At 40.6% G+C, this 14,819-nt stretch overlaps 1 protein-coding gene across 1 annotated transcript in view; it reads right to left on the bottom strand.

The window, feature by feature from the left end:
- nkx1.2lb (NK1 transcription factor related 2-like,b) overlaps positions 1 to 14,819 on the bottom strand; it is a 49,784-nt gene that overhangs the window by 17,207 nt on the left and 17,758 nt on the right. The window lies entirely within an intron of this gene.

Genomic DNA, 14,819 nt, shown 5'->3' with positions numbered 1-14,819 from the left:
ACTCTACTCTACTCTACTCTACTCGACATTTAACCCTGTCTCCACCAACAAATCCACCCGGCTCTACTCTACTCACTTTTTCTGGTACCAGCTCCTTTGCGGTTTGAAAAAAAGTAGCTCCAGTTCCAAAACGTGACTAAATTATTTAGGAGGCCAATGATTGGTTTGAGATATGTCGTCATCAATGTGCAGCTGTGCAAACCACCACCCCGGGAAGCAGCTGCCATTAATGATTAAGAGAGGACAACAATGGCTTCCAAACAGATTAATGCTTGGACTTTTGAGGAGCTGCAAGCCTTTTTAACATTATTTAATGCAGTCTTCTGTTTTCTGCAATATTCATTCAATGTCTTCTGGCTGAAATAAACAGCCACAAACCAAGCACCAGGTACAAAAAAAAACATCCGTGCTCTGCATTGTTTTCGCCTGTATGTAGTGCATGCTCGCTGCGGTCGCTTTAGCATGATGTAACTGCCGCAGTGAGGAGGGACTCCCGGGTGGTGACTGTGGCAGTGGAGACTCATTGCTTTTTGGTGCAGAGCTAAGTAGAGCAGAGTAGAGTAGGGTAGATACCGTCGGTGGAAACAGGGCTGACTGCCAGCCATTTTCAGAAAAGATCACCTCATAGTGCCAGCTGATTTAGAGCATTTTGACTGATGTTTCAAGGCACCACAGAAAATTGTGTGTTAGGACTATGCAAACACAGACTACCAACTGAAAGATTGAAGTCTAATCTTTCATCAGAAAAAAAGTGTGTTTCTACCTAAACAAACTTTTTGTGAAAAGATTTCATGCGCATCAGTGATTTTTTACTTCTTTTTTTTTGACTTTTGTGACACCACAAACATCTGAAGCATGCTTTCCTTCTATAAAACACTAACACCAACAATTAAAAAAATGAAGTGTTTTTTGATGGCAAATAAACAATTTATTTATAGTGAACAGGGGTAACAATTTGACAAACAACTTGACAAACTATTTACAAACTATTTATAGGTGTGTGTGTGTGCTTAGGTTTTAACTACCATTGTGGGGACCGACTTGAAATTGTGGGGAGATTTTGGTCGTCCCCTCAAGTTCAGACCTCTTTTTGAGTGCCAAGACTTGGTAGGCAAGTAATCCAGCACGTTTTGCCAAATTGCCATCGAGCCGCCTTTCAGGATCATGAGTTGGTGATCGGCTGCTCTTTCGGATTTCCTCCAACTCTTTATGCCCTTCGAGTCTCACATCTACTCCTTCCTCCTCCTCCCTCACACATTTCTGTATCACCCAGGATCTCACTACCTGCCGGACAAACTGCTAATAGTGATTGCACTTGCCTGGATTTTTTGTCCTGTAAATGATGTATGCATTGTTGAACTATGTACACAACAAATTCTTATGCCACTTCATTTTCTTTCGTGTGAATGGATGGTAAGAGGTATTTGTCAACTCCATTCATGGAGTCATTGTGTGCCACAACACACGCTGGTTTGTCACAAAAAAGTATTTTTTGTTGTGCCTTCTGCCACACGTCCACCGTCCGCATTTCATCTTGGTGGCAGTTGTCACCATTCTCAACAAGCGTTTATCCTGCCAGGCTAATACTAAAACCTTTTCGTTGTGCCGCGCCAGTTTCCCTTCCACCCCAAAACCAGTCTTCGTTGCCGAGGTAATGACACTGGGTTCACCCCTGTTCTTATGCACCATATACAACGTGTGCCCATTACCTGGCAGACAATAAAATAATGTGAATACTGTATCCGTGAGGGGAGACCTTGTACCAACGTAAGGTAGCATGGTGAAACAATAACCGCTTTGTGAGTCACACAGTATGTACGATTTTACACCGTACTTCACCAGCTTTTGTGGGTTGTAGACTTTGAATGACAAGCACCCTCAAAAACTCATCATCCCTTCATTGATGCAAATGTTCTTGCCAGGTTGGTACAGCTTGAATTTGTTGACAATGTAGGTTAATACAGGGCGGACTTTGTAAAGTTTGTCATTTTGATCATTGTCATTGAAATGCAGGAACCTCCACATGAGCTGGTATCTGTTCCTTCTTGACGTCGCTTGGCTAATAAAGGCTGTGGTCTTGAGCTCATCCATAGTCCAGAACATATCAATGCTTGTCTTATTTATGTAGCCAGTCAGAAACAAAAGTCCCCCAAAATTTGTAAGTTCTGGGATAGACACAGGCTTCCAGGAATGACTCCTGCTATGTGGCAGACTGTGAGTCTGTACCTGCATATGCTGGCGTGCATACTTGTTTGTCTGATCGACAATGTGTTGGAGAAGCTCGTACGTCAGATACAGCTCCAGGAAGTCGGCTGGCAGTGTGGACTCCGGGTTTGCTGCAGGGCCCTTGCTGTAATTGGAAATACTGTTGGTTTCTAGCCAGCTTCATGCCAGACAGCATTTTTCCTGCAATGATCTGCAAATACAAATTGAAATGATCATATAAATATATTGTAATTAGTTATTTTGCAGCAGTGTGATGCGAATACTGTATATATATATTTTTACCTTTCTTCTTGGATCTGGTGGGAGTAATACTCCTGGCTCCTCCTCTCTGTGCTGTAAATAACATAAATATAAATAATTACCTTGATAATGTTTTTAAAAAAGAAATTATATTGCATTGGTGTATTGTGAAGTTTTTTTTGTTGTTGTTGTTTTTTTTACCACTCTTTGCCCTAGAAACTGCAGTCGGCAGACGTTTGGAGCAAGATGGACGATCTGTGAATTATACATTCACATTAGTTTAGGCAACAATTGTGTTATAGTTAGGGGTGTTAGAAAAAAATCGATTCGGCAATATATCGCGATATTACAGCGCACAATTCTCGAGTCGATTCGATATGTGGCCAAATTGATTTTTAAACATCAATTTTTTACGGGAATATTCAACAAAACGTCTTACTTAGGGTTAGGATTCACACATTAAGCATGGAAGAATGTTATATTAATGGAACATTAAGCTTTAATATTTATTTCAGTGCTGTTCAAACATGAAACAGATTAAACAGATTGTTTGTTAAATAAAGTGGCTTACTCAAGCCTAAAGCCTAAAGTTTCAGATAAATAAATACATTTTCATACAAATCTTACAGTGTACATGTTTGTGTGTGTGCGTGTACAAGTTTACTGATTAATATTTTCTAAATTTGGGTAAAAAAAATCGCAATAATCAGTTTATGGATTCATATCGGGATTAATCTGTATCGAATCGAATCGTGACCTATGAATCGTGATACAAATCGAATCGCCAGGTACTAGGCAGTTCACACCCCTAGTTATAGTGTACATCAGTACATTTATACAATCTATCATCACCTCTACACAAACACCCAACGAAATACTGTAAATTAGTTAGCTAGCTACCTCATAGTAAATTAGCGCTTACCTTCGCAGATTTCTGGGGGATCAGATGATGATTTGCTGTCCGAATCCGATTCCTCACATCCTGATTATTTCCATTCCTTTGATGAACCCGTGTCTGATTCGAAGTAGTACTCGTCGTCATCCAATGACGAGTCGGGCTATGCCGAAATATTTGGCTCACCATGCGGTCTGGGATTAGATTGTGATGCTTTCTCACGTGGACGAAGCTGCCGCGTCAATGCTTCAACCTCTGAATCACTTTAATCAGTGTTGCCTTTTGTGGCAACACTGGTAGAGCTACCTTTTTTTATAACAGCGAAGCAGCGAGAGTTGCTTGTACCGAGTTGTTTTTGCTTTCTCTGCCAGGATCTCCTCAACTTTCTCACTCCGCTCCTCTTTTACTACTATTGGATCAAGCTGAGTTTGTCCAAACGAGAGTCGTCACTACCATCTAATGGCCATAGTTAGTCGTTACAATAGTTGATCAGCGTGATACTGAGAGGGCAGCTGGCCAAGACATTACTCAATTGCCAATTTCCATTAAAAAACGTAGTTTTCGGGAATTCCCGTCGGTGGCGCTACATGTTAGGGTTGTAGTGTACGGGAGTTCCCGAACATGGCAGACAGAGCGTTAATTACATCTCTAATTTACAACTCTGTAAAATAACTCTTAGTTTGGTCACCATTTAACTCTGAAAATATTAAAATTACACTTCAGGAGTTTAAATCTGTTCCCCAAAATTTCATCCTAAAATTTTAACTTATACGGCGATTCAAAAAGAATAGAAAGAATAGTCCAAAACCACCACACAATATTTCAAAAAATTTAAAACAGTAGAAAACTCTACCTTGGACACGTTTTGTACGTACTTTCAAGTTTTTATTTCATGTTTTACAAGTGGCCAATGTGGCTACCACCGGCAGCACGGACAACAACAAGCAGATATGAGAATTCCTCCCAAACGTGACTCAGGATGTCATGGTTCACCATGTTGATTCTGCAGATGTTATTCGATGATTCATTTTTCAACAAGTTAGAGCACCGCGCCATTGACATCTCGGGGTTCAAGGTTATCGGAATAAAAATATGCCTCAGCGCTGAATTGGTAGAAAAGACGCTTCAGACCTTGCTCTCGAGTCTTAGCCGGTCAGATACCCGGACCTCACTGTATGTGACTTTTTCATGTTGTTTTTTATGCGGGATGGGTGGGTGTGGGGGTGGCTTGGAGGGGTATGTTAAAGACAAAGTTGATGTTCCAACACTTCCAGCAAATATTGATGACATGAAAGATCAAATATCAGCTGCAATCAACAACACGGTGGACAGCGATATCCTAGGGTTTGGGAGGAATTCTCATATCGGCTTGATGTTGTCTGTTGTCAGTGGTGGCCACATTGAGCACTTGTAAAACATGAAATAAAAACTTGAGGGTACCGTATGTACAAGTGTGTCGAAGCTAGAGTTTTCTTTTGTTTTTCATTTTTAAATGTCACCTAATGATTTTTGGTTTATTCTTTGTGAATCCCCCTGTACTTTTAACCAATTTTTGCTGTGCAGATGGGCTCAAATGGGCCTCATATGGGCCCAAGCTAAAACCCACTTGGGCAACCCAGCCATCTCCCAACTGAGGCCCATTGGGCTGATTATGATGTTCCTGATTGTACCTATAAAGGCTTCTTTCACACTCATGCCATACAATTAGTTTGTTACAAGCTTTGATATCAAGAAGACCAATAATACAATCAAGAACTTTTTATTATTATTAAAGACCAAAGAACAACAAATACTGTCAGTGTTCCATCCCTATTGTTTCCTTTAATTGGCTCAAAGGCGGGATGGGTTTCCCCATAATATTTTCAGAATGCTGTGCAGCGCTTCTTCTTTCTTCTAGGTTTGAATATTAATCTTGTGCTATCAAACTTGTATGAAATGGCCCATTAATAGTCCAAATAATTATGGGACTGCTTGCAAGCAGGCACATACTGTATTGTTATTATGGGACTGCTTGCGGAGCAAGCAGACACATATTGTTATTCTACCTAGGACAGTGGTTTATTATTGGTGTCACGAGTGTCTTCTTTCAGACAAACTAACTTTTATTTGGCTAAGGTGTCATTTAGTACCTTTATTTTCCCTTTAAGCTCGGACAAGTCGGACCAACTCGCCTATCTCTGCCATGTTAATTTCAGGCGCCTTCCTCTCTCCATTTCTGATAAATCATAAGTTTTCAACCTGCTCTCATTTGGTCATTTTTTATCCTATTAAGAAAATGAGAAAATGCTCGTGTTCCCCAAACCCTTGCCGTTCTAACGAGCCATTTCTTGAATCTGTATCTTCAATCGTTAAATCGCGAGAGGCTTTTGTTGAAGGGGTGCTTCTCTCATTCAATCTCAATGCAATGTGGGTGCGTGACGTCACTTCAACTCGTCACCATGGCAACGATCTTTTGTCACTAGACGTCAAATTCTCACATTTTGTAGTCACGAGTGTCTTCTTTCAGACAAACTAACTTTTATTTGGCTAAGGTGTCATTTAGTACCTTTATTTTCACCTTAAGCAAGAGAAGTCGGACTAATTCGCCTGTCTTGTACATGTTAATTTCAGGCGCCTTCCTCTCTCCATTTCTGATAAATCATAAGTTTTCAACCTGCTCTCATTTGGTAATTTTTTATCCGATTAAGAAAATGAGAACATGCTCGTGTTCCCCAAACCCTTGCCGTTCTAACGAGCCATTTCTTGAATCTGTATCTTCAACCGTTAAGTCGTGAGAGGCTTTTGTACAAGGGGTGCTTCTCTCATGCGATCTCAATGGAATGTGGGGCGCGTGACGTCTCCAAGTCAAAAATGTATGTGCTCTTAAAGTGACAGTGACATATTTTTAGATTATGGTTAACTTCCACATTTCTTGACCGATTCCAGTCATTTAAATTTTAAAATGTTCAGCTCATTTACATTTTTTAAAATACATTTTCAGGGACAGTGAGATACTTTTAGTTGATGTTGATTATGGTTAACTTCCACATTTCTTGAGCGATTCCAGTGGTTTAAATTTTAAACTGTTCAGCTCATTACCAAAGAGTCAGCAGTCCCATTCAAAATTTCCGCGGGAATTTTTCTAGTTATTATTTAATCTTCCAGCGATTTTTCCGCTAAAATGCGGCCCGTACCGTACATCGCACCGGGACAAATGAGGTATCAAACGATGCGGCTCGATCTGACTCGCTGCGCTACTATTTTTCTAAGAATTCCCAGTTACCATGGTGACGCTATTCCCAAAAAAGTCCCAAATAACTCCCCATTGGGAATGAATGGGAAAAGGGAAGACAAAACACACATCAAGCACCTTTTTCCAAGACTCGCTGCGCACGCATACGTTATCCGACTGATACGAATTTTAGCTCATTTTGTAGGAATTTTCCCCATCTTTAGCTCAGTGTCGAAATATTTTTTAAGGAATGAAAGCTCTCCCCCCTGTGCGGGTGCAAAGACAGTGAGCAAACAGCAGACAAATAGCCTTCTCCCATTGTTGTGTATTGCGTTGGTTAGAGTGGACTAATTAGCCATTCAGTGCCGGGAACCAAATAATGTATTAGAAAAAATTTCACTTCAACTCGTCACCATGGCCACAATCTTTTCTCACTAGACGTCAAATTCTCACATTTTGTAGTTACGAGTGTCTTCTTTCAGACAAACTAACTTTTATTTGGCTAAGGTGTCATTTAGTACTTTTATTTTTACTTTAAGCGAGCAGAAGTCGGACGAACTCGCCTATCTCTTCCATGTTAATTTCGGCGCCTTTTTCCTCTTCATTTCTGATAAATCATAAGTTTTCAACCTGCTCTCATTTGGTCAATTTTCATCCGATTAAAAAAATGAGAACATGCTCGTGTTCCCCAAACCCTTGCCGTTCTAACGAGCCATTTCTTGAATCTGTATCTTGAACTGTTAAGTCGTGAGAGGCTTTCGTTGCAGGTGTGCGTCTGTCATACAATATCAATAGAATGTTGGTGCGTGAATTCAAGTGTGTCCAACAAGTTCTAATCAAATGCGTGTGCGCTCTTAAAGTGACAGTAAGATATTTTTAGTTGATGTCGATTATGGTAAACTTCCACATTTCTTGACCGATTTCAATCGTTTGAATTTTATACTGTTCAGCTCATTTAAATAAAAATAAAAAAACATTTAAAAAAAAAAAACATACACAAGATTATTATTATTATTTTTTAAAGGCAATGGAATGGACTGCTATTTAAATAGTGCTTTTTTTAGCTATACTGCCTGGTCTCTCACGTCTGCATAGCAACTGCCTCAGCCAATCATCTCGCTCATCTCAACTCAACCCCTTTTTTTCTTGGTGTACTCAAGGCTTGGCCTATGTACGGGCGGCCATCTTGGCCAATTGATTAGGTACACTCAGGATTCTCGCCACTACGCTCGTCCAGGGCGGCGGCCATCTTGGCCAATTAATTAGATACGCCCAGGATTCTCGCCACTACGCTCGCCCAGGGCGGCGGCCATCTTGACCAATTAACTCTTTCACTGCCACTGACGTTTAAAGACGTCAAGTAAAAACCTACGCTTCACTGCCAATGACGTCAAAAGACGTCATCCAATGATTTTTTATTTTTTTTTTGAAACGGGTAGAGGAAACCCTTCCGCATGTCTGATGAAAGTTTCAAGTCTGTCTGTTGTGCCTAATGACTATTTTTGGCCCCTAGAGGGCAGCGATGACTCTCTTTTGACAAGATCGGGTGGGCGTCAGTAGAGGCGGAGCTAGAGCGTCGAGCAGGAGATGAGAATGGAAGACAAAGGAAAAATGGCGGCCGGTCGCGAGGAGCTCACACCCGAGACGTTTTTTTCAAAGACCAAAAGCATCGCTGAAAAAGCACATTGTTGACGATGATCATCATAGATGATGAAGATGAGGGTGACTCCGTGGTTGGAAAGCATTGACGCGGCAGTAGAAGATGTTAGATGGAGCTAGATGGAGGAGGGAACGGGCAATGGCGAGCGTTTGCAAGCAGCTCTACACTTACAAGACGAAAGGCATCGACCAACGCTAAAATAGTGCATTGATGACGACGGTGATTATCCTCGATGATGATGAAGGTGAATCCGAGCTTGACGGCGAAATTGGAACCGCTGACGCGGCGGCTATTACGGTGTCGTAACGCGGAGCGCAACCGAGCACGCACAGGCGGACGTTCGATCGGACGACGGAGAGTGCCCCGAGCCCAATGCATATTCATCGGAGGAAGTGTGTACAGTCTGCTACTTGCTTTTTATTCCCCGGAAAAAAAGGCCGTCAAGAAAGTGTAACGTTTGCACGCAAAACGGACCAATGTGAAAGTGAAAGTAAACTGTGTGCGAGTCCTGGCGTCTCCTTGTACGCAGGAGAGCGTTACAAAAAGAAAAACTGTATTTGAAACATCCACATAATTGTAAATAGTACCACAGTTGCACACATTAGTAAATAGTTTGCGAAATTGTTTTGTCAAATTGTTACACTGTTGAATGGAAATAAACGCATTTTGCAATCAAAAAACACTTTTTCATTGTTGGTGAAAGCGTTTTACAGAAGTAAAGCACTATTTAGGTGTTTGTGGCATCATTCATGGACAAAAAGAAGTGTACAATTCACTAGAGTGCATGAAATAACATCGTTTCACAAAAAGCTCCTTTTCTCCGTTTTTTGTTTCAAAAGAGAGAATTTCGGTGAAAGTAACCATTTTCTATTGTTGATTACTGAAGAACGGAATAAGGTAGAAACAAACTTTTTTTTTCTGATGAAAGCTGAGAGTCCAATCTTTCATTTGGTAGTATGTGTGTTTCCATAGTCCAAACACAACATTTTCTGTGGACCTTGAAAGATCACTCTAAATGCTTAAATCGGCTGGCAGTGGGGACAACCCGTTTCTGAAAACGTCTGGCAGTCAAAGAGTTAATTAGGTACACCCCGGATTCTCGCCACTACGCTCGCCCAGGGCGGCGGCCATCTTGGCCAATTAATTAGATACACCCAGGATTCTCGCCACTACGCTCGCCCAGGGTGGCAGCCATCTTGGCCAATTAATTAGGTACACCCAGGATTCTCGCCACTACGCTCGCTCAGGGCGGCGGCCATCTTGGCCAATTGATTAGGTACGCCAAAGATTCTCGCCACTCCGCTCGCCCAGGGCGGCGGCCATCTTGGCCAATTATTTAGGTACTTCAAGGACTCTCTCCCCCTCGCCCACCCGGGTCGGCGGCCATCTTGGCCAATTGATTAGGTACGCCCAGGATTCTCGCCACTCCGCTCGCCCAGGGCGGCGGCCATCTTGGCCAATTAATTAGGTATACCCTGGATTATCGCCACTCTGTCCACCCAGGGCGGCGGCCATCTTGGCCAATTAATTAGGTACACCCAGGATTCTCGCCACTACGCTCGCCCAGGGCGGCGGCCATCTTGGCCTATTAATTAGGTACACCCAGGATTCTCGCCACTACGCTCGCCCACGGCGGCGGCCATCTTGGCCAATTAATTAGGTACACCCAGGATTCTCGCCACTATGCTCGCCCAGGGCGGCGGCCATCTTGGCCAATTAATTAGGTACACCCAGGATTCTCGCCACTACGCTCGCCCAGGGCGGCGGCCATCTTGGCCAATTAATTAGGTACACCCAGGATTCTCACCACTCCGCTCGCCCAGGGCGGCGGCCATTTTAGCCAATTAATTAGGTACACCCTGGATTACCGCCACTCTGCCCACCCACGGCGGTGGCCATCTTAGCCAATTAATTAGGTACGGCAAGGACTCTCTCCCCCTTGCCCACCCGGGTCGGCCGCCATCTTGGCCAATTTATTATGTACGCCCAGGATTCTCGCCACTCCACTCGCCCAGGGCGGCGGCCATCTTGGCCAATTAATTAGGTACACCCAGGATTCTCGCCACTCTGCTCGCCCAGGGCGGCGGCCATTTTGGCCAATTGATTAGGTATGTAAGTGCTACTACTATACTATTAATACTATGTCTACAAGTACTACATGCGTGTTTCCACCTTGCAAGAGTCAGCAGTCCCATTCCAAATTTCCGCGGGAATTTTTCTAGTTCATATTGTCACCCTCTTAAAATAATTCCCCATGTCATTATTATTTTTTTTGCTTACATCATCTTCTTATGATGCAAATGGTTAAAAAAAAAAGGTGTTTCCTGAAAAATCTGGGGGGAAAACTGATTTAGGAGATTATTTTAAGAAGGTGTCAATATTAAGGTGAAATATAGATTTTTTGTGTGCATTTTTTTCAAAAAGAAAATCGTACTTAATTGTAAAGAAATATAGGCCAGGGCCCGTTTGTTGAATTCTCGGTTATTTTAACCACTGTTTAACTGTTTAAATTCTTAACCCACCGTTAACTAACCGACCGTTAAATATGCTACGTTCAAAACATGGATAGTCACGCTGTTAGTTAACGGCACCGTTAAAGTTAACCATGCCATTTACGGCACTGGTTAGCACTTCCTTTTTGTTTACTTCCGAGTCGGTGAAAGGAATGGATACTATCCAAACGGCCAGACAAACAAACGTTGTTCAATCAATGATTGAAGCAAGTTTTTGTGAAATAAATATTTCTTTTTTTAATTCATTATTATTTATTTTTTTCTACTTTGTTGATTTTCAGGGAATATTTTGTGTTTGTTTTGTACTTTTGCCAATATTTTTGTAGCATAGAATATTGCATGTTTTTGTTTGATTTTGTTTCTCATATTTTTGTCCGTTTTTTTGTAATGTAATTGTATTTTGGACTTATTTGTATTTTTTGTGTAATATTTTTGATAGAATTGCTTTTATTTGTCTTGTTTTTGTATTTACATACTTCTAAAACGTGTGTATTTTTATCTCATACTTGTAATGATTACTAATATTTCTAATTAATTTAAAAATATTATAATATTAAATTTAAATTGATTTAACGTAAATAATTACTGCTAAGCGGTAGCGTGCGCTTAACTCTTCATCAGAATAATCACCAATGTCAAAGTCAAGCCCTCGATAGACTCTTTTTCTTGCGCTCAACGGGCATCATAAAGGCAGCATAAGCCACGAACACAGAGTTAACCATTGTTAAAAGTTAGCGGCGGTCCCTAAGTGTGTTAACTTTAACAGCAAGATTACAGTACCGTTAAAGTTAACGGTCGGTTAAATCTACTTAAGAAGTGGTTAAAGACATAACCGAGTTTTGAACAACCGGGCCCAAGTAGTAAGCGCTAAGTCAATTTATGAAAGTATTTTGTGTGCGATGAAAGAACGAGGATACAGGCGGACGTGGCTACAGTGCTAGAGGACGGGAAAAAAACATAATATAAAGAAATAAAAGATAGAAACAATAAAAGTGGGGCAGGGCGAAACAGTTGCCCCTTTTATGAACTGTTAGACAACATTCTTGGGGACAAGCCCAGTGTTCGCCCACTGCTTGTGCTGGACAGCTCTGCGGAGTCCTGCACCAAATGAAGATGGCGAGGAGGGTGACAATGCAGGTGAGTAACGTTTGCCTCGGTAAACTGTCGTGTAGGCCTGCTGGCTAGTGTAATGGTATAGTAACCTGGTTGCCTACCTTGTAGACACTTACTCGCATGTTCATTGCAGCTAGTGCTAATTACCTAGCTACACGTCGAGTTACAGTTTACGACGTTGAAACACGTTTCCCCCCTAATTAGCTTGTGTGAGCTCAAACCTTTTATATCCATGTTTCCTAGATGAAACACATTCACAGTCTGCTGTAAGCATTACAAGTCCAACTTTGTCTGGGTGTGGAACTCCTGGCCACTACTCAACCCACTCTGGTACACCTCTGTCATGATTTGGGTTGGGTTTGGGTTAGTTTTTGTTTTACTTCTGTTATGGCTTGGGTTTAGTTTTGATTTTTGTCCTCATGTTTCTTTGAGCTTCCGTCGTGATTTGTGTTTTTTCATGTTGTCCTTGTGTGCTTCCTCCGTCTCATCAAACCTGATCATGGCCACCTGTTTGCTTGCCCTTCCTCGTGTGTCAACCAATCAGTGCCCTCAGCCACTTATGTCTTGCTCAGGTGTGTCTCGTTATGTCATTAGTATACGTGTGTGTGAGCGCGCGTGCGCGCGTGTGTATTCGCTCTTCTCCCTTCTGTCTAGTGAGCAAAGATTGTGGCCATGGTGACGAGTTGAAGTGACGTCACGCACCCACATTGCATTGAGATTGAATGAGAGAAGCACCCCTTCAACAAAAGCCTCTCGCGACTTAACGATTGAAGATACAGATTCAAGAAATGGCTCGTTAGAACGGCAAGGGTTTGGGGAACACGAGCATTTTCTCATTTTCTTAATCGGATAAAAAATGACCAAATGAGAGCAGGTTGAAAACTTATGATTTATCAGAAATGGAGAGTTTGTCTGAAAGAAGACACTCGTGACACCAATAATAAACCACTGTCCTAGGTAGAATAACAATATGTGCCTGCTTGCTCCGCAAGCAGTCCCATAATAAACCTGTCACAAAATAATCTAGGTTGTATTTTGTAAATTTCTACAGAAGATGATTTATTTATTTATTTTAAATGTAAATGTGTTTATTTTTCAAATTTTTTTTCTTTCTTTTCTTTTTTCTGGGGACCCCATGGCACCCCATTGAGGTGTCCTCAAATGTGGACCTTAAAACCTCACTGTTGTCAGTCCATGTTACCTTTACATACTCTGCATAAACGTGTCACAAGATGTTTTAAGATGTCTTAATAAGCAAAATCAAGACATCTGAAGACATTTTGGAACATCAAGACGTCTTAAGACAAACATTTGAAGACACCATTCCTTGACAGAGCAGCACATGGGATGCCCCCAAAACAATTTTTTGTGTCTTGAAGACAATGAATATCTTAAGACATCTTAAGTCATATTTCCATGCAGATCTTAAGATGTCTTGAGACATGGTATCATGACAGAAGCAGCACATGGGATGACTCCCAAACAGATTTTTGTGTCTTGGAGACGTTTAATGTCTTGAAGACGTCTTAAGACATATTTCCTTTGTCTTAAGACATGCACATCTTAAGATGCCTTGAAACATGCAGGTATCATGAGAGAGCAGCACATGGGATGCCCCCCAAAAAGATGTTTGTGTCTTGAAGACATTGAATGTCTTAAAACAGCCTAAGACATATTTCATTTGACTTAAGACATGCACATCTTAAGGTGTCTCGAGACATGATATGGATGACTCAAAGAAATGGTCAAGCTATCTTGTTTTAATGGCAGTATTATGATGATAATTATCTATTGATATTTTGCTGTAAAACCTTATAAAATGTTATTGGACTGTGAAAGAATTTAAGGAATTTTGTCCTCTTTGCGTGTTCCAAAAATGAGGTTAGGTTTGATGCAAGAAAAATACACCTTTGCAAAAATTATTTTTAATCTTTCAGAGATCTCTGAGACATACAACAGCTTCCGATTTCATCACTTGAAAAAACGTGGGATTTCAGAGCGTCAAATGTGCTCTTCTACGTGTACAATAGCTTCTTATAGTTAAAAAGACCTCCTCCTTTTCATTTGTAGACTAAACATACTCTCTGGTACTTTTCCGTGAGCAGATGGCGTAAACAAGGTCAGGTGGATGTTTTTGAGACAGAATGTGTTATATAGTTGAAGGATTTTCCCATAGCAAAATCTCACAAACAAGTTGAACCAAATTTACAGTGGCCGTGACCGATGGAAAAAGTAAAAGTGTGTGTGTTATTTCAAAGCAAATTTTGTTTTCAAGACCGAAATGTGTTTTCGCACAAAGCGCTGAGAAGGAACTTTTTTTAGACTAAATAATATGAGGTCGACATCATCTGCTCTGCTCAGGACACAAAACATTTCGACAAGGTTAATGTGAAGAATTAAAATGTTCATAATGTGTAACAATAGTTGATATATGAAATTAGGTATTAAAAATGTTATAATATCTTTCAACTGTCAAATAACATTTTTTAATGATCCTCCCCCCAATATTTAACGTACACTATTTATAACTTAGAGCCCTGTGTAATGGAATTGTTATGGTACGAACTAAGAATAATTAACTAAGCAATTTATGAACAAACAAGCAATGTTGCTTCACATGGAACAGGATATGGTGATATAGTAGGATTTTTTTCCTGCAACGAATATTCTCAAAATAAGATGAAGATATACTGGAAGTGAAATAAAGTTTGTTTTTTTAAGTGCTTAATGAATAAATGATTGAACTAAATAACTAATATCACACAAAGAATAATACATTTTAAATATACAATAACAACACATTAATAATGATTACAACAATATGTCATAATGTATTTAATAAAATGTTGTCATTCAACTTAAAATATAGATTTAAATAAATTAATCTATGTAATACCATAGAGATTTGAGAACAAAACAAAACAAAACAAATTCAAAACGTCAAACTATTAAATTATATAA

This window comes from Vanacampus margaritifer, chromosome 10 (genome assembly GCF_051991255.1).
Source record: "Vanacampus margaritifer isolate UIUO_Vmar chromosome 10, RoL_Vmar_1.0, whole genome shotgun sequence".
NCBI classification, from domain to species: Eukaryota; Metazoa; Chordata; class Actinopteri; order Syngnathiformes; family Syngnathidae; genus Vanacampus; species Vanacampus margaritifer.
This window is presented reverse-complemented; position numbering and strand designations above follow the sequence as displayed.